The sequence below is a fragment of the Amblyomma americanum genome, chromosome 8 (assembly GCF_052857255.1).
Source record: "Amblyomma americanum isolate KBUSLIRL-KWMA chromosome 8, ASM5285725v1, whole genome shotgun sequence".
In the NCBI taxonomy this organism is placed as follows: Eukaryota; Metazoa; Arthropoda; class Arachnida; order Ixodida; family Ixodidae; genus Amblyomma; species Amblyomma americanum.
Genome location: NC_135504.1, coordinates 47,137,961 through 47,158,876, shown reverse-complemented (window position 1 = coordinate 47,158,876; position 20,916 = coordinate 47,137,961). Strand labels below are relative to the sequence as shown.

Here is a 20,916-nt window from a genome sequence, read left to right as displayed (position 1 = left end):
GTAGCCATCCTCCGGATGGTTCCCGTAGTAGGCACCTAACAGCTGTACAGTCGTACGCTCCCGCAATAATCTCTTTCTTGCATGATAACCACCGTCCAAGTAGTTCCGTTGCAACCTCTCTTTGGTTACGCATTCCCACGCTCACGGCATAACCTCGGTCCTCTTGTCACATCAGACATGCATCGGTTAGGGATTCTCTATACTCATGCCACACATTCCTCCTTCAACGGTGACCACCGTCAGGATGATTTCGAGTTTAACCCCGCTTCCCGTGCGCATTCCTCTGTGCTTGTCTTAGTTACACCCGCTACCACTACTACACTGACATGAAACCCAAAAACGGGTGCTTTAGAGCAGTTCTTCTAACTAATCGTAAACAAATTGTGGCGTGAAAATACTCGTACGCACTCACTCAATACAAAGCTTATGCTCGCTACCGTTCTGTCACATAAACACGACGTTGAGATTTCCAGTCTGAGCCAATGCTAAAAGTCAAATTTTTGCTAGGATCTCATCTCTGGCTGGCGGGAAATCAGATTTTTTTATTAATTTCATTCAGCCACTCCAATCACCGCGAGATACCGATTTTTGTCTTTTATGGCGTAAAAGAAAAATAGATATCAGGATGAGAACACATTGCTGTATTTTGTTTTTCAAATTGACGTTGCAGAAAAAGTTTTCAGATGAGGGAAGAAAAACACGGTCTATTTACGGAAGAAAGCTGCCTAGCGAGCTCAGCGCAGTCAACGCAGCTCAACTTTAGATAGCCGTAAGTGACGAGGAAAATATTTGTGAGATGAAACGTGTCTGTGTGATGAGGCGTCATTGACTAATCAGCACTAAGAGGATGGGCGGCTTCATGCTCCGAGACAGTGCGTACGTTCATGATTCGAGATGGTACGGCGCCGTACCGTCTCGAGTCAACTCGAATTGTTTGTTGCTCCACTTTGGCGCATGAGCGTTTGCATACTCTAAACTACAAGCAATTTCAAGAATTTTAACGCTGTATGAATATCCTTTAGGGCGCACAAACGCAGGCGCAACGATGATTGCAGTAAAAGTGGCACCATAAGGTATTCAGAAGCGGAGCCATTTCTATTAGGAAACCGATCTTTCTCCTCAGTGGTAGTATTTGCGAAGTTTCAGACAAAATAAAAAAACGACAAAGACATATAGGCTCTGCCTGAAGGACACATCGCGGTAGCCTTAATTGGTTAATGCCTATATGTGTAAAATTTATAATCCTCCACTTCACATTAATACTTAACATGGAGTACTCTTACCACTCCTGGCGCATTGTTGCAGCGGTTAAGTAATGCACCGCTTACCGGAGCGCCCAGCCACTAACGGGACTTCTGAGACACAGGTTGTGGTTCCGGAGCAACCTCGCTACCACTTATTAAATTAAATGCCACCGAACACGCTCCGTTGTTGTCTGACAATCAGATGAGCAACTTTACGTGGCATAGGTGGTCGGCTTGCCAGCAGGGCAGCATCTAAAAGAATTTTTTTGTGGATATTTGGCTCGCGGCCAACGACGCCGCCTTTTCTGCGTTTCGGGAGCTTTAACGCTATTGAGTTAAAATAGGGCAAGATAGTCGCCCATCGATTTATTCATTGGCAAGAGAAGGAAAAGCAGGAGTTCCACTTGCAGTTTATAGCCGGCTGATACACGGAAAAGGAGAATAACGCTGGCGAGTTAATAACGATGCGATACTTTCCGCTTTCTGATCCTTCTTGAGGTCTTCGAGCAACAGCTAGGAAAGCGTACGCTTTGTGTTACGGCACCATGCGGTTTATCTGTGCCGCTGCTTTTGCTTCTGTCATTTCACCTAACCTGGAGTTGTCGAAAACAGCTCACTTGAAAACAACTGAAGTAGAGATATGTTCCCGGTTGTGCTACGTTGCTCTGATGCGCCGTTCTTCGCAATCTTATCGGTACTGTTCCAAACAGCGTGCTAAATGACAGCAGACAGGTTCTTTCAGCTTAGATAACACCCTTCCTGACATCTTTATATTTATCCTTCCTGTTGTCCGAGGTGGCTATTTTTAACTTTGAATATGCGGCTTCCACCCCTGTTTGCTTGAAATTTTCATATTTGGGCGCAACAACTGCTTTTCAATAATATGCGGAGGCTGCTTAGAGGAGATATACATACTAAGCGTTTCTCTAAAACGAAAGGAATTTATTTGCAAAGAGACGAAGAAATGTTTGTTATTCGGTAGCAAGGACATCTTGCCTTTAACTTAAAGACTGATTGGTGCCAGTGCTGGGGTTATGATTATGCACATGCGCGACTACTGTGGACTGTGGACTACTTTCGCATCCTTACATTGGATGCTAAACGCGCAGTAAGAGCGCGAATGCGCCACAGTGCACTACTGCGTTCTTAGGCGAGCAGTTAGAAATCTGCGATTCTCAATGCTGATCTCTTTTCGGCGTATCAGGTTGTAACTGTTGTTTTTAACGGACGCTTATGCGTATTTTTTTAAACGGGTTTTGCTTATGCAAACAGTGATGATTTATTGTTTTAGTACAAGAAAATACGGAAATATTTTTCTTCACTCGCCAATCGCAGTTCTGATTGCATTTCAATTGAGGCTTACTACTGTTTCATTTATATTAGCAATCGCTTCTTCTATTCTCTGAGCCATTCTAAGGACGCCGTCTTTCTCCTTTCCCCTAGAAATGGAGAGTAGGTTAGGAGCGATGTGAGGAGAATTAAACTTCGGCAGGTGGAGGGAGGCAAATCATCCTAAAGATCACCTGCCGTGGTTGGCAGGTAAAGGATACACAGAGATACCGCCGTCTACGCCAGTTATTCTTAGCTCTTTTTTTATGAGCCGTTCTTAGTCGGCGTCTCTCTTCTTTTCCCTACAGCTGTAGCGAGGGGGATTACATCGGTGAAGGAGGCGGTGGACAGATATTAGTTTGAGAAGAAAAAATATTGAAAAACTAATTGCCCGGCCCACACCGCCAGTTGGCACAACGGGATAGACATGGCGACAGTTGGCAGATGCTGAGACGTAAACCCCCTTAACGCCTCCTGTCACGGTTGCCAGTTGGAGGCTGAAGTCAGCCACCACCGCGGAAACCCCAAGATTTGCGTCTTCATAGAACTCCGAATCATAAAATTTACTGAACTCTTAAAACCCTTTTCAAGGTACTGAGGGAAGGGGGGGAGGGGGAGGGGGGGCGGCGAAGTAGGTGGAAGCGTACATGGAGAAAAAATTAAGGAAGCTGAAACAAAGAATAATAAAAATCCACTTTAAATATATAATATATATATAACATATAATCATGGGGTAGAAGAGCCTTATGTCTAAATACTGGAATATATATGTAGCAACTGCACAGCTACTATAGTCCTCCATAAAGTCAGCAATAAAATTCCAATAATGAAGGGCGTCAGGCAAGGAGACACGATCTCGCCAATGCTATTCACCGCCTGTTCACAGGAGGTATTTCGAGGCATTAATTGGGAACAGTTGAGAATAACAGTAAACGGAGAATTCCTAAATAACCTGCGATTTGTTTATGAAATTGCCATGCTGAGTCACTCAGGAGGTGAAATGGAAATCATGATGAATGAGTTAGACAGGCAGAGCAGAACGCTGGGTCTAAAAATTAACATGCAGGAAACTAAGCTAATCTTCAACAGTCTAGCAAGGGAACAGCAGTTCACAATTGGCAGCGAGAGCCCGGAAATTGTAAAGCAATATGTCTATTTAGGGCAGGCAGTCACAGCTGATCCGGATCATGATAGGGAAATAACTAGAATGACAAAAATGCGGCGCAGCGTATATGGCAGGTTCTCTCACACCATGAGTGGCAGTTTACAAATTTCCCTCAAGAGAAAAGTGTACAACAGCTGTATTATACCGGTACCCACCTACGGGCACGGAGGAGGACTATATAGGAGTGGAAACTCCGCTGTTTTTGGCGACCAGAAAAGGGCACTAGATCGCGGAGCCACTATCATGCTGGCGGCGCCTGGCGGCCTGGAAAGAAATTACTGCCGTTTCGGTTTCCAAGACAACCGGTCGAGCGTGTTGCTCCCGTTCGGCCGCGCGCGCCTGACTTCTATTAAGGGCACTTTCGCGTGCTTTTTTACCGCTCGTAGCCCGAAGAGCAACTGGTGCTACACCTCAGCCATTTGAGCACAGTAAAAAATAAAACGCGTTCTTTTCCATGACCGCTATAAGATGATCTGTAGCTTTTGATTGCACGCAGGGCTATTGTTTGACACCCACGCGATGACTTTGATTGGATGGGTATAAGCGCTGCAGGCATTCGTCGAAGGCAAACATGCCTTCACGTTCGTTGAGTATGTGACCACGCTAAGTTTCATCTGCTGGAGGAGAACGCGGGCGAAGTACGTCGCAGGGTTTATGACTACAAGTTAGCCGAGAAGGCAACAAGCGGCTACAACTTCTCACCTCTTTCACCTTCTCCCTGCAACACATCTAAGCGCTGTTGCAATTTCGAACAAAACACCTGCGTCCCATCTTAGTCTAGCAAATTACGAATGAGGCCGCACTGCGCGTAGCAGCGCTGTTAGTATTAGGGCCCTCCAACAGACACCGACAAGAACTGTTGCTGTTCGACTTAAGGGCGCAGAAATACAACGTCATCGCGTGCCCGCTGAAGCAAACACCCATGTCGTCTGCTTGTCGTCTGCTTTATGCGCGCGCCGCCGGAGAGCGCGCCGGAGCCGCCTGCCCGGGCGCTGCATTTTTTTTTTTTCGCTGCGGCTTCTACGAGGCGCCGCATGGCGCCGCCACTGCATACGACCCCGTCGGTGCATACAATTGTGACTATCTGGTCGCCTGCGCTCGATCGCGCTGACGGGAGTTTCTCATTGCCTACGGGGCAGAAACATGGAGGCTAACGAAAATAGTTAAGCTTCAGTTAAGAACAACGGAGTGAGTCATGGAAAGAAAAATGAAAGGTGTAACTTTAAGAGACCGGAAGCGGGCAGAGTGGGTGAGGGAGCAAACCCGGGTTAATGACATTCTAGTCGAAATCAAGAAGAATAAATGGGCTTGGGCAGGGCATGTAATGCGAAGGCAAAATAACCTTTGGTCCTTAATGGTGACGTAGTGGATTCCAAGAAAGTAAGAGTAACAGGGGGTGGCACAAGGTTAAGTGTAGTCTAACGTTCGACGGAATACCGTCTGGTCAGGATGAAGCATAATAACAGAGTGAAGTTTGGGTCACTGACCAAGTCAACAACAAACGAAAATGACGTTTCAGGTCCCGTACGGGACCCTTGTTCACAATAAGACTGTCAAAGAAGAAGGCGGGATTATATAGTCTTCAGGATTGTTCCTAATCTTGTTGCGTAGATATGATGACGAGAGCCTTGATTCCTGTTTCAAAGTATCTTTCGTCGTCTGGATGACTAATGATTCTAGATGCAGTCTTTTCAAATTATTCCTTTCTGTGGCTACAATCTCCGCCTCGTCCCAGGCTATCTCGTGGCCCGTGGTCTGCACGTGCTCGGCGATAGCGTTCTTTTATGCGCGATGGTTCCTTACGTCGCCTTGATGATATTTCATTCGTCGCTAGAAGTTCCCGGTTTAGCCGATATAGACAGATGTGGAGTCATTGCAAGGAACTTTGTAAACCACAGCAGGAAATTTGGCGCGTTGCAGGAGGTCCTTTACGTTCACAAGTTCGGCACGTAGCTTGCTTGTTGGCACGTGGGCTATGTGCACTCCGTGCTTCCTGAAGATTCGGCAAAGGGTTTCACTGACTCCAGGTACATAAGGAACTGCAGCACGCTTCATGGTTTTTGCGGTTCCATCTCGTTGTCCCCTCGTGCGTTGCAAGTTTTTTGACATATTGTTCACAAGGTTCCTGGGGTAACCGCTTCGCTCGAGATCCTTTTTATCACCTTAAGTTCGTTGCTGAAGCTTTCCGGGTCTGCGCAGACATTTCTTGCACGGTTCAGTAGTGACGAGATAACTGATCGCTTGTGAGCCAAGGGGTGGGACGATTCAAAGTCGAGATATCGTGCGGAGTGCGTCGGCTTTCGGAACACGCTAAAACTTAAGCGGCACGCGGCACGCTTGACGTTGATGTCCAAAAACGGGATGCTGCCATTCATTTCCTCTTCCACGGTAAAATTTATAGATTGCTCCGTGGCATTGAGATGGTCAAGGAAGCTTTGTAGATTCTGCTTGTTCATTAGTCATCCAGACGACGAAAGATACTTAGAACAGAAATCAAGGCTCTCTTCATCATATCTACGCAAAAAGATTAGGAACAATCCTGAAGACTATATAATCCCGCCTTCTTCTTTGACAGTCTTATTGTGAACAAGGGTCCCGTACGGGACCCGAACCGTTATTTTTGTTTGTTGTTGACTTGGTCAGTGACCCAAACTTCACCCTGTTATTAAGGTTAAGTGTGTGTGTGGATGAGATGAAGTTTGCAGGCAATAGATGGATTCAGCTGCAAAGGACAGGGTTAATTGGAGAGACATGGGAGATGCCTTTGCCCTGCAGTGGGTGTAGTAAGGCTGATGATGATGATGATGATACGTAATACTATCGCATTCTTTCAATTACTTGTCAATCTGGTACCCTTTAAAACTTCTGAGGAAATCGGCCATTTAGTTTGAAATATGGGTAATTTTCATGCGGTTAGTTTCATTACTGCGTTGTGTTTGGTTCGAACATTTCGAGGGATTTTCTCATGGAGCTGAGGTTCAGTGAGCGCGAGAGAGCTGTTGTTATTTATTTTTCCCGGAGGCGCTTAAATAGGTCTATATTTCTATTCGATGCCGGATTGTTTTTCTAAGCCTGATGTCCCCGCGGGGAGGGGCCGTTTGCTCAGAGGTCTCTCTGAACACCTAAGGACTCAGGTTCTGCTCGAGAAGGATAGCAATTTTCTTTCACTCCTGGTCCAGCGAAATGGAGCGATAACTTTATCGTCCCCGTTCCAGCTAAAGCGGAGGTTATTGCAGGTTTAGATAGCTTAGTTATTTCAGAAACACAACCACGTAGGTGACGCAAAGTATAGGCATTGAGCACTTAACGATCCACTTGAATATTACGATAATCGTTCAAAAGGCGATCGCTATTGTCGCGAGCTGAGTTCAGTAAACATTTGATTGATGTCTGCGGCCTTTCCACCACAAAGCTGGCGTCATGTGCTTACTTTTAACAGTGGTAGCTCTTACTACCTACGTCTGTCAAGGATGCGTATACCTGCAACGAAGGTCAAATTAACCGAAAAAAATTTCCACGTGACGCCACTGCATCACATACCAACAGTGGGCGTGTAGAGCCTCGATGTATATATGCCAGTATACCGCCCATTGAAGTGGGGCCCCCCTGGGACCACCATTTCCATAAAATTTGAGGGCCACTAGTTTAGCGAAAAATGTTCGAAGTGGTGTCAAATGACTTGGCATGTTCCTGAAGATAAACATACCAACTGTGATGAAACCCAAAGTAGGTGTTGCATACGCAACGATGACCTTTACGCCCGCAAACCGTGCATTCTGAGGATCCTTAGACGAGCATTAAGGCCGAACCGTTTGTCGTAGGGGGTTTCGGATTGTGTCAAACGATTCGTCCCGTATTGATGCACATGCTTATAAAATATATTATTTGATATAACGAGAAAATATACCAGATATAGCAAACGGGGCTGTAATTCGCCATAGCAATGCAAATTCTATGAGGTAGATGGCGCTCTTTGTGCCTAAGAATGGATGTTTCCGGAAAGGAAACATCCGCGGATGTTTGGATCTGGTCTTCTTCCCGTTTTCTGAGCACACCTATGTAAACACTTGAAGCTCCCGTAGCCAAAGGCGTAACAGAGGCAGTGTTGGCGGAGTCTTTTTGGTTACATGCGGTTTTGAACCAATAGGAAGTATATGTCCGTTCGATTGATTTAACGCCATTTAGGTAATGGTCGGCGAAACAGGGACATGGTAAACAAGGTGACGAGGGTTATCTTTGAAGGATAACGGCATGGCGAGATCTAATAAATGCGTAGCTGGTGGTGCGTGGTTGCAAAATTAGTACGCTGGAGGACAGGTTGCATTGCGAGGACAAGTCGGGTGTATGGAGAAAACGAAAAATGAGAAACCATAGGGTGGTGGCCAGAAGAACCGCCGGGAGTGTGCAGTTACCAACGAAGCGAGAGGAGGTTCGCTAGTAGGGATATAGGGGGAGGATATACCGAAAGCGAAGGAAAGCACAAAGAAATGGCGGTTAGCATGCGTGGGTTGGCACAAGAAATAGCTGTCTTCGCCCCGTTTATTCGCGGCTGACACAAGTTACATTGCCGACCCCGCTCCGTGATCGCGCGCCGTACCGAGCACGCGCCAACCAGGGGGAGGGGGGGGGGCTAGTTTTTTTATAGCAAAGGAACAACGCGGGCTGACTCAGTGTGACATTTATTGGTACACCAACAATAATGCCTGAAAGCAGCGAATTGCGATAAGGAATCGAGGCCGTCCGACACACCAGCAAAGTTACAAGCGAACGTCCACTCTGTCTAGGGCAGAGACACTCCGGGGCCTGCTGAGACGTGCTCGCGGAATTCGTTTCCGCCATTCCTGATCCAGCGGCAGAGGGCAGAGCCGAAACGTCTCCGCGCAACAAGTTCCTGAGGCCCAAGAGTCCTAGAGTTGTTTCACGTGCCAGCAGCAATCACGCTGTCACTGCGACACAAACACCATCCCTAGTTAGTAGTTAAGGCAAATAGAGAGGGCACAGCGCGACGAAGAAAAACGAAGAGGGCGAGGCGAGGCGATAACCACACGTAGAAGTGGTAGTAGTGCGGTTAGCCTAGAATATTGTTGAGAGTGAAACGAGAGCGGAGAGATTGGCAGCCAGAGTGTGGTTGTCTTGAAACATCCTGGTTGGTGGTTGCCGTGGAAGGTTGAGAAATAGTATTGCGCGAGTGGAGGAAGTAGCACGCTCTGTCTGCAGCGGGTGATGCTACGGGCGCCGCCTCACTTGTGGCCCGGTGGAATAGTGAGGATTTCTAGTCTAAGAAGAAATATTTGTTAAAACTAAAAAGAAAGTTCTATAACTAAGCGTATATAGGCACACCAGACTGAAAAGAAAAGGATTTTAAAATATCGCGATTTGACGACGCTTCCAGAGATACACCTGGATATCACTGTGCACGCCGGTAACTATACTCTGAGCTTTTGTGTTTATACAGCTCACAATATATACTTTTGTACCATATCTTGCTTCGAGCCTAGTACCGGATTGTAGTATATGCTTGAAATACTGTGCACTAAAACAACGTACCGTATTGTAAGAAAATTTGTGTAACCGTTAAAAGGACACAGAGGCTCACGAATGGGACCTGTTACGAAAATAAAGGCAGGACGTTGTGGCTTAAACATTGACCACCAAATCGATCTTAAAAGAGCAGCTACCAACTGTTACAACGTTCAATAAAGTAAAGGCGTGTCTCGTGTGCCATAAAAACTAAGACATCGGCGGCGTGCCACAGTGCAGGACAAATATTTATTGAAGAATTTTGCGGTAATCAATATTTTCTTATAATTAAACTCTTCGCGGCAAACGGCCTCTATGTGATTGGGACCTGAATAAATGGTTATATGAACGCAGCGCTCTACTTATCAATGTCCTTATTTTATTACTTACGGTGATCAATGTGGTCGCCATCTTCTGCATACCAGAAGGTTGCACCGATGATAACAAATGTGATCAATGCCATTGCCCACACAGATATTTTCGCCATTTTTCTTTGCTTCCACTAATGACGCTGTAAACAAAACAAAATTATAAACAGCTGCTTCATTTCATTGAATATCCTCACGACGCTATCTTTCAAGGTAAGCTCGGTTTTGATTTTTTCAATGTATAATAGCTGGGGCGTAGCCGACCGTAACCTGCTTTACGTGCACTTCCCAATTATTTTCCTCAGTATTGCTTCTAAAAGCACTCACTGCCGCTACTACATTCATTTACTTTTTGGCATCTCAGCACTTTCGTCTTCCACCTGAAAATAATTTACACTTTAAAATACGTGGCTAAGCCAACACGTTTTTATTATATTCATTCAGAAGTTTTCTTTACAATCAAATGGTTTGAAGAAGCCACACATTTATTACTATCCTTAAATGTATTTACAGTATAAGTCAAGTAAAGCTGGGGATTTATAAAAGAATTACAATCCTTGGGCTCTTTTATGCACACAAACTTTTTCACTTTTGCATTTTTGCTGCTTCTTTAAAACGGTATCCTTAGTGAATTTATAATGTAAAAAATCTTAAATATATCTAGCTTTAAGATCAATCGCTTGAAATATAAGGGGATTAATATTCAAAAATACAGCGCTGAGTGGAATCTCGTAAAGTGTATTTGGATTAGGCAAATACTCTGAGTAGAGATAAAGTTCTCCACTTATGTTCCTTGTAGCTCTCAGTGTATAAAATTGTTTACATAAACTGTTGTCAGTGTTACAACATTAATAGTTTGCATTATATTGCATAACACAAATTATCCTTGCGTTTTCGTAAAAAAGAAGGGAACATTGTACGGATTATGGAGGCCAGTATATTAGCTCGTTTTTTATTCTTTCCCAGGACATGATACACTGCGGGAAAAACGGTACAAAAGCTCCACATTGTGTCAATATAGTGAAGAGAAAGCTCGATAATTTTCTGCATTCTTGAGAATTCTGAAGTAGTGAAGGGTAAAAGAAGCATACGAATACGAAATTATTCAGCGCAAAGGATTATAGTCAATTTTGAAGAGCAGTATCAAATGTGTATATGTATCCCTTCTTTGTGTTTAGCTCTTCGGCTGCTGAATTGACCCGGTGGATGACATTGCGTGCAGAGACAGGCGAACTGCGCTACAGGTTGCAGTTGAAAATGTTTTGGGAGCTAGCCACTTTAAGAAAAAACAAGAGTGCGTTTAGTTTCATTGGGCGCAATGACTATGTATGGATTAACGACAGATTTTCCTGCAACTTATATATACCAAGGACAAGCAGAGAGAGTATTACTCCAATAACAATGTTGGTAGTGGCAAGCAGTATGAATATTTTGGTTTTCGCACACGCTCTTATTGCAACCAGACCGGTCAGCTACTAGTCAGAAAGAATAAGCTATAGTGAACTCAAGTACGAGTTCAAGTATGAAATAAAGTAAGAAATCAAGTACGAGCAGATTCCAGAAGCGGTAGCGCTCAAAGATGTCGAGGCGTCAGGGATCTATTCAAGGAGTGAAACTAGCATTACATAAATGCTTGCGTTTGCCGCACCGATGTTTGGATAATATCACTTCGGGTCTAAATCTTTCTCGTAGCATCTTCCCAGTATCCAAGAATATGCGCGCTATAGTCTCCAGGGAGAGATACATGAAGAGAGGTATTCATTAGCAGTGTGCTGCAGTGATGTGGCATCGAGAGAAAATATTTTGATTCCCTCCGTCATTCAACAGTAAGTGAGTTTCTATAATTTTAAATAGCTTGTTCATACCGCCATGCCACAGTGTAAGAAGGCATAACATGCTCGTAATCTGTGAGTGAATCTCTAGCTAAAACCTAACCTCATGGCAGATATAATGCCATAAGGAGAAGAGCACATCGTGCAAGTCCTTTCGCAGTTGACAGTGTTAAATGAGATGTGGTACTTTTATTTTCTCGTGATAGAATGGTACGAGGACCGACATATTGTACGCATGCAATAGACTGGCCAGTGTAAATATCTAAGAAGGCGATTTACTCTCTAACAATAAAAGCATTACCAACCGCTGGAGCGCTGCTGATGACTTCTTTCTTTCCTCGGTTTGCCCGGATTCGGAGCCGATTTAAACTTAAAAAAGAGAAAGATGGCAACGCAAGTGCAATAGCGAAGCAGAATTGTTAAAGAAGCTATTATGTGGAAACCATTTTCTCGAAAACCTAAGCTCTTTGGAAAAACCTAAATTCATAGTGTAACTCCCACTTCAATACGACTGCACTAAGACCACGGCAAGGGAGGGAAGAATATCTTTAAAAAGATCACTTGGGGCTTTCAATGAAAAACCAAGGTTATTGAGTTAACATGGAAAATTTACACGTTATTTTGACAGGAAAATAAAAATTCGTAGCGCGTAATGCAATAACCAGTGTCACATTTTCCTGAAATTGCATTGTTATAAACAACTTCTAGCCATTTACACGTGCAAAGTAAGAAAGCATTTGTGACCCAAAGAAGGATTTAATTCAACAAAGTAATGAGTAAGGAAACATATTTTCTCGAATATTTGCAGTGTTCGTTCCTTCTTCAAATCTGCCGCCACGCCACTTTATCGCCCTATTTGCGACGAAAGACGTGGCTACATTTATATTGATCAATCGGAACCAAGCAGAGCTCATTCTGCGTTGTTCTGGAGTGTGCTAGCAACTTTTCACGCTTTATCTCGAAAGTTCGCCATCAGCTTTAAATTGAATACGGCCGACAGCGGTGGGGATTCTGTTCGACGACCGCCGAGCACGCTTGTCGCTTCGCCGCCACCGGGTGATTGGTCCATTGTGGGCACAAGTCAGCCCGATAAACAGCTTTCTTTTAGAACAATTGTCCCTCTTCATCGCTCCTTTGACTGCCGTCACCACTACGTGACATCTGGGAAAGTGCTGGGTAGCCTTCCATGTTCCGGACGCCCCCTTCAAGTTGGGGCGCCAGCCCCCTGCGCTTAGCACCGGAGGACGAGCCAGCAGTTAACCGAGCCACGACGTCTCCAGGGAGAGGATCCTGAGTTCGAGACCCTGCCGGGCCACAGCAGGAAGCGAAAGGACGCCGCTACGAGCACCACTACTTCGCCAAAGATGTCGACGCGGATCACACTGCAGCGGCTACGGGCGCCGCCAACTTTCAATGAATCCCTAGACGAAGACCCCGAAGAATAGTTGGACCAATATGAACGCGTGGTATCATTCAACAATTGGGATGAGGCAGCGAAACTCCGGCACGCCTTTTTCGAACTGGAGGGCTCAGCACGCACGTTGTACGAAAACCACCAGTCTTCCCTAACGACAATGGAGCTATTCAAGAAGGAACTTTTGAAGATATTGACCAGTGTCGTGAGGAAAGAAAGAGCTCAACGACTCCTCGAGTCCAGGATCCAGCTTTAGAATAAGTCCGTCCGCGGTTATGTGGAAGGAATTAAGAGCCTCTTTCGCCGCGCCGACACCGTGATGACCGAGGAAAAGAAAGTTGCTTTTAATGCGCGGAGTAAAGGAGCAACTCTTTGGCAGCCACATCCGCCAGCCGCCAAAAAGTCGACGAATTCATGCAAGAAGACTGCACGATCGAAAAGACTCTCGACGTCCGGGCGTCGCAGTACTACCACCCTTCCTCTGTCTCTGCAATGTGTCCGGACACGATGGCCACAACCAGCGACAACTTGCGGGAAGTGATCCGCGAAATCATCCGCGAGGAGCTACTCCAATTGCTGCCATCCTCCCCACAGTCGCAAGCAACGACTCTCATGGACGTGTTACGGGAAGAAGTGCAACACGCACATGGCACCCCGACGGCCACAGAACCCCAGGCCATGACCTACACCGCTGCACTACATACTCCGAAGCCCCAACGACAACACCTACGCCCTCTCCGACATGACCAACTTGTTCCCGAACGCCGCCTCCTTGCCCCTGCCCGCCCAGCCTATGATCGACTCTCAAGCCCCCGGAAATGCGACGCCTGGAGGAATTCCGACAACCGGCCGTGGTGCTTCTATTACAGTGAGACCGGTCATATTCTTTGTCACTACTCGTACCGACGTATCGGTCTTCGAGGATTTGCCATTGACGCACTATGACCATGCTTCGGCCAACATCCGCAGGAAATCGACGAGTACCTGCGTCGAGAAGAGTACACGCCGAACCGCTTTTCGCACTCACCATCGCCGTCAACCTCGCGCTTTGCGTCGCTACGCCGCAGCTACAGACGCGCGGTACGAGGAAGGTCTCCCAGCCCTTGTAGGGGAAACTAAAGGCAGCAACCTCTGGAGGTGAGGTAGCTCACGAGCTATACGCCGAAGATCCTCCACCGACCACGCCCCATGAAGACGCTGCACCCGCAACGCCGCATGAAAAACCAACACTCGCAGCACCGACGCTGCACAAAATGACAAACCCGACCACGACGCGAACAGCATTCAAAACGACGCCGCCACATAGAAGTGTTTCGGCGACACGCTCCACCCGCGATTCGCATACGCCACCAAGCCGTGACCCGACGCCGAGGCCGAATTGCAATGCAAGACCCAGGGCATCCGACTAAGAAGTGACTGTCGACAGCCGGAAAGTTACTGCTGTTGTCGACACAGGAGCTGATTACTCGGTGATCAATGGAACAATCTCTGCGTAGCTTAGGAAAGTCTCGACCGCGTGGGACGGTCCACAAATTCGCACCGCACGGGGCCACCTTATTACATCACTAGGCCGATGCACAGCGCGAGTGACTGTCAAAGGTGATACCTATCCTTCGTCCTTTGTTGTGCTACCACAATGCTCCCGCAAGGGATCTTGGGCATGGATTTTCTTAATGAGCATCAGGCGATCATCAACCTGCGAACCAAGCTGATCACGTTTTCGACGAACGAGGGCATCTCTTGGATGAGAACTGTGGAAAATCACGTTTCCCTGAGTGCCCTGGAAGAAGAAGTGAACATCCTACCCCGTTCAAGCGTTATCGTGACCGTAGGGGCCACGAAAGCCATTAAGGCTGACGCAATCATCAAGGGGAACATGCAGTTGCTTCTAGACCGAGGACTCAGCATAGCAAGAGGCATTGGCCATATTCGCAATGGCCAGGCCGAAGTACTGCTGACTAACTTCAGCGAAGAAGGCCGGCACATTAAGAGAGGAACGACAATTGATCTCTTCGACGAAATATCTGACGTACGAGACTCCTTCGCCCTCTCCGACCCCTCCGCAGAAGATTCGCGTAACCAAGAGAACTCGCCCACTTTCGACATTGTGGGATACACAGGTATCCCCTTCTCGTCCCCCGCGCCAGCGGCGACCGTGACTTACACGGGCACGCTGGCCACCAGGAATGTGCAGAGAAGGCACCCCCGCGACTTTGCTCATTTCCGCCCCAGCACTGACGTGACATCACGGCAGCGCGCTGCCTTCTGCGGAGAGGGTAGCACGCCTAAGCTTGACGGCAACGATTTGCTGCCAGGGAGGCAAAGCCCGAAGGGATAAAAGGGGGAACGCGCGGCGGGAAGGGACTCTCGCAGCCGGACCATACCTAAGTGCCCCACGGACCCCTTTCGCTGCCCGCCGGCCCCCGAACACCAGCGCCGGTCAACGTCAACGACTTGGTGAGCTACTGAACATCTATTTTACGGATAGAACATTCTTCCGCAGTGTGCTTTACCTCGCGTTAGGATAATAAACTATTTCCTGGCGTGCCCTGCCGTTGCCTATTTCGTCCGGACCTGCCGTGGCTGCGACTCTGCGCCACGGGTTGGGGAAACGTGTGGCGTACTTGAATAACGCCTGCGTGTAGCTTGCACGGAGCTCGCCTTCCCGGCCGGCTGGACGCAGAGTAACCCCACATCTGGCAGCCCAACGTGGGGCCCGCTCTTGGAACATTGGACGACTGTCGGTTCGTTTCGAGGAACGCTCTTTGTACGTACTTGACAAGTGCTAGGCCTAGAGTGAATTTTTATCGCTAGGACCTGCGGCATGCTTTCTTGAGTGCGAGGTGTATTGCACTGCAGCATGTTTGAACTTTTCGACATGCTCAGCACATTTTTTTTCCCTGGAGTTTCTTCGCGAGAATCACTTGGTCCGCATCAAGGGCGCGCGAGGCCTAGCGTCCGCGGAGTTGCCGAGCCCGAAGCGAGTGAGTACGGAAGCCGCGTGGGTGGTCCGAGTTTCTGTATATATTTTTCTCTACTGTCTCTTTTTAGACTCTGGGAGTCGCGGCTCCGGGAGCTGGGTGGCCTGGGGCCACGGGTGCCAATACGAGCTCGCTGGTATTGCAGCGCGGCACCGGGCGCTCAGACACCGTTAGATACGGTGGGCGCCGACCGCTCAGAAGCTGCTTTGTGCAGTGAGCGGGGTAGGACCACCCCACAAAGCTGACGTCTCCTCGCGGCTGCGCGCACATAACCCGTTTCGGGTCTTTGTTGTGGTCACGGTCGTTGTCGGAGTGGTAGTTAGGCCTGAGGCTTTTCGGAGCTGCCTGCACCACGTTAAAAGAGACACGGCCACCGGACCGTGTAGTTGAGAGGGGGCGCACTTTGCTGCCCGCCCGTTTTTTTTGTTTGTAGCCTCGAACGAACTGAGCAGTCTCGTTCAACTCAAGAAAGGGCTTTGTTCACTCGATTTTTGCGTTTGCACAGCCGCCGACACGTTTTTATAGCGAGTTAAGCATTGAGCCACGAGGCCCTTGCGGATGCCGTTTCCCCTCCCGTGACCTAGGTTAAAGGCACGCCGAGAGCGCTTCGGCAATTTTGCAGATTCGGTGGAGCCACCCAGGCTTGCTGTACGGTGCACATCGTCTCGCTGCCACCTGCTGCGACGGAGCGTCCTGCATCCTGTTCGCCGCATCCATCCGGGGCAGCTGTGGCGAAACCAGTCAGCAGTCACCTCCGGCTGCTGCTGCACTGGCGACTACTGCAGGATCCTGGCCTGCACTTTTCCCACCGGCCTTCGATTCGCGGGCCTGCGGACACGATAGTCCGCGGGCCATGCAAGTCGTCCCAGCGGAGACCTTCACGCCGCCTTCGGAATACCGCGGAAGTCTGCGTGGACGCTGTCGGCGTGACCTCCGCTGCAAGACGTGCCTCAAGGACATGAAGACCAGGAGACTCCTCCATAGCATGTCCTTTCAGGCGCGTGGGTCTATTTAATGTTAGAGGGATATGGGGACCTGCCCTGCAGCTCCCTGAGTTTGCTCTCCCGCGAGGCACCGTGCAGCGGCGGTCTCACCTCGAGGCTGAGCGCATTCCCTTGTGAGTTACATTAACTGGCAAGAGAGGGCGCCAGCATCGCTGCGCGGAGACTGCCAAATCCCGCGCGCGGGATAGGGGCTTCGGCTGGGATCGTCGGCCTGAGCGGACGCGTCGCTCAGGGCTCCGCTCTTCGCCGGCGCGGCGAAGAAGCGACGGGGAGACAGGCTCCCGTACTCGTCCCGTCCGGCCTGCGGAGTTTATATCCCTTGCCCTGGCGCGGGCGAACATTCGCTCGGAAGCTTGCTGGTGAGTCGGACGACCTCGATTCATTAGCGTACCTTGTTGCTAGCTGGCGTTATTGTTGCTGTAGCAATAAATACCTGTTTGTGTCAGCCAATGTGTCGTTCCTTTGTTCCCCCAGAGCAAGGCCCGCCGTGGTCGGCGAGCGCTCGGTAGCGTACGCGATCACGGGGTGGGGTCCGGGCGGCTTTGAACCGTGTCAGCCGCGATTGAGTGGGGAGAACGTATTTATCTCCCCAATTCAACCCCACAATATCAACACGGCCCTGCCCCGGAACAGAAAAGAACAGATACGCAATCTGCTTCGAAGCTACAACGAATGTTTTTCGTCATCGCTGAAGGTCCGACAAATGCCGATTGCCCAGCATTGCATTAGAACCGTCCAGCCTGCCCGGGCTCCCCGTCAAGGCCCCTACCGTGTGTCGCCTCAAGAAGGACAAGCCATCCGCGATCAACTGAAAGAAATGCTTCGCGACAGCGTCATCCAGGCATCAAACAGCCCATGGACGGTGCCAGTTGTTCTCGTGGGAAATAAAGATGGCACACTTCGATTCTGCGTTGATTACCGCCGCCGGAACAACATAACAAAGAAGGATGTCTACCCCCTTCCCACATCGCAGACACACTGGAACGGCTCTGCTACGCCAAGTATTTCTCATCGATGGACCTCAAGACCGGCTACTGGCAAATTGAGGTCGACGAAAGAGATCGCGAGAAGACGACATTCATCACTCTGTATGGGCTCTTCGAGTTCAAGGTGATGTCACTTGGTCTCTGTTACGCACCAGCGACGTTTTAGCGAGTAATAGATACAGTACTGGCAGGCCTGAAGTGGAAAATTTGTCTGGTATATTTAGATGACATCGTTGTCTTCGCCTCGAACTTCGAAGAGTGCCTCAATAGACTTCGAACAGTACTAGACGCCATACGGCCCAACGTTACCGCAGAACAGAACGTCGACGGCGCCGCCTACCTTCAACGTGCAGAACAAGCTCGAAGGCTTGCTCGATTACGAATAAATGACTTGCAGCGGACCGACGTCGGACGCTACAACCTACGACGACGCAACGTAGAATACAAGCCAGGAGACGTAGACTGGGCTTGGAAGCCCATTCGCCGCCTTGCATTGAGTGAAAAGCTTTTGCGTCGCCATTTCCGCCCTTACGAGGTTCTTCGTCAGCAAGGTGAACTGGGTTGTGAAGTCATCCCTGACGCTTTGACTGCATCCCAGCAACGCCACGTACGACCCGAAGTTGTCCATGTCGTCCGTCTGAAGCCCTATTATGCGCGCTAAAGGAGGCTGCATTTCCATACTCTGTTTACTTTCGCCCGAGCCGTTTTATCCGAAGTACCCGGATTCGAACCCCACCGCGGCTGTGGCGTCTCTATAGAGGCGAGATGCACAAAGGTGCCCGTGAGCTGTGCGTTGTCTGTGCACGATAAAGATCCCCAGCTCATCGAAATTATTCCAGCGACCTCCAATACCACACGTCTTTCTTCCTTTCTTCTTTCACTTTCTTCTTTATCTCCTTATTGCGGCGTGGTTCTGCTATTCATCGAGATAAGTGAGACAGTTACTGCGCCATTTCCTTTCCACAAAAACCATTTTCATTTTTCCTTTCCAGTGGACGAGCCGGATACTGTGCATAATTCGGGAAGATATGAGCTGTAGCCTTATCTCCAAATTCCTCTGTGTTAACTTTAAGGCGAGCCTAATGCTCTCTCAAGATCTTTAACCTAGCGCCTTTTTTTTTGCTTGCAGCGAACAGTCGTCCAGAGGGCCCTGTTGATCCGTGAGCACAAACGAATGCTCGAATTGTTCCACGTCTTATCAGCCAGCTGGTTTTCATAACGGCGTTCCTACACTGTCGCTTGGTTTAGATCAATTTTTCTTTGCGCATCTCATGATGCCGAGCAGCCTGTATCTCCGCCTGTTTTCTGCGTGCCGAAAGTTGTATAAGGTGAAGATCGGCGGTCAAGCGCAGTTGCCGTGCAGCGCGAGCGCGCACGCGTTACGCCAGAGTATAAACGCGCCATAGCGCCTGCGATCAACCGCTAACCAATGTATTCGGCTGCGGCATCTATGGGAGCCACTGAAGCCCCTCGCACACTCACTGAATAAAAAAAGAAAACCTGTGCCGAGGCTTGGAATCGAAACAAAGCCTTCGCCGTTTGAAACGGAGATGCTACCAATCCGCCACAACGGCTCAAGCTTTAACTTGTATAAAGGCGCATCTAGTGAATGCATTCTTCCGATGCAGAAGTCCCCATGCTTTCGCTACGTATATCGTGGACTAACAGAGGTGGGCCAGCTGCAATTCTTTCTTAACTGCCTTGTATCTTGTCTCCCGTCCCTCATAAACGATTTCCGTTAAATAGTTCTAAGTTGACTGCCACAACCGGGAACGTTTCGCCGGGCAAGCATACGAAGACACAAGTGCTATTTATACTGCTAACTGCCCTGTACGATCACCGACCATCGTGCCATCATAGCTTTTCATCGACCGTAGCGATCATGTGACCAGCCTTAACAGGCTCCTTGAAAGGTTAACTAGCACTTGAAGCGGCACTTGCAGTTCCGCTGCTGTTCGGCGCTTGTAAATCGAGGCGCGCCAAAAACAAAGCCACGCAACACGCAATGCTCATAGACGCGAAGCGCCATAACAAACCGAAACTCTCCTGGCCGCCTGTGGTGGCACAAAGCATCGGTTTTCTTTGCTTCCAACATTCAGGTTGTCTTTTGTCTGTATTAATTCCTTGAGTGATAAAAGTGCACTATCGGCTTCAAAACAAAACTTACTTCAATATTGAACCGCGCAACCTTCGTTTGTCAGCCACAGATATTCGTGGATTCCATGAAGTAAGGAAAATTCGTCCAAGGTGGCGTCTCTTGTACCGTGATATCATCACGCTTGTACTTGCGAGATTGGCCTGTGGTGGCGATACCAGTATTTTGGTTCTTGTGATTTTCTACCTTACAAGAGCTTTGCTTTCAGTAAGAGTGGCGTTTTTGTGATCAGCAGTTTGAATTTTAACGATACAAGCCAACTTCAAATTCTCCTCAGTGTCCCTTTAAAAGGCTCCTGAGGGACTCCAAGCGATTTTTCTAACGGGCACAGCGTCGCGCCCAACGGGCGATGGCGTTGCGTGGACTCCCTGCAGCAATGCAAAACGCTGTCGCGTTCCACTCTTAAAAGCGAAGCTTAAACGTTCCCTAATTTTTTTCCAAATATACTGCACCAACATCATTTTGTGTCCCTGGGTTGCAAAAAGTCAAGTGAAGATAATAGAATTCTCACCATTTTTAAGAACGATAATGGTGTGTCGATGCTGGCGACTGTTCCTAAATCACTACAGCGCTGATACAGACTTATGACGCAGAAGCGCGGTAATAGGTGACCGCCTATCTGCGCAGTGCTTCTGTGCTGTCTGTGCGTCCATTATTGCGGCGTAGTACATAGCCGTTGCTGACACGTGCTTGAGGTCCCATGAAACCGCAGTAATAAGTTCTGTGCTGCTAGCAACTTTCTAATCGTAATCACGAGAGAGGGTTTAAAGTTTGCGAAAATATTTGAGTACATGTCTTTTAGAATCGTGATGTACTCTGTTATTCTTTTTTACCTGGACTTGGAGAAAATAGCGAAGGCTTTTTCAGCTCTAGTATATTTTGATTGCTAGCAATTTTTTAATCGGTATATTCTGTGAA

The 20,916-nt window shown here is 48.3% G+C and overlaps 1 long non-coding RNA gene across 1 annotated transcript in view; it reads right to left on the bottom strand.

Annotated features, from left to right (window-relative positions):
• The window catches only part of LOC144100298 (uncharacterized), a 66,469-nt gene that overhangs the window by 27,641 nt on the left and 17,912 nt on the right, over window positions 1–20,916 (bottom strand). Inside the window, exon 2 of the long non-coding RNA XR_013307606.1 lies at window positions 9,649–9,769. This is a non-coding gene — a long non-coding RNA (uncharacterized LOC144100298). The remainder of the gene's footprint in view (window positions 1–9,648; window positions 9,770–20,916) is intronic.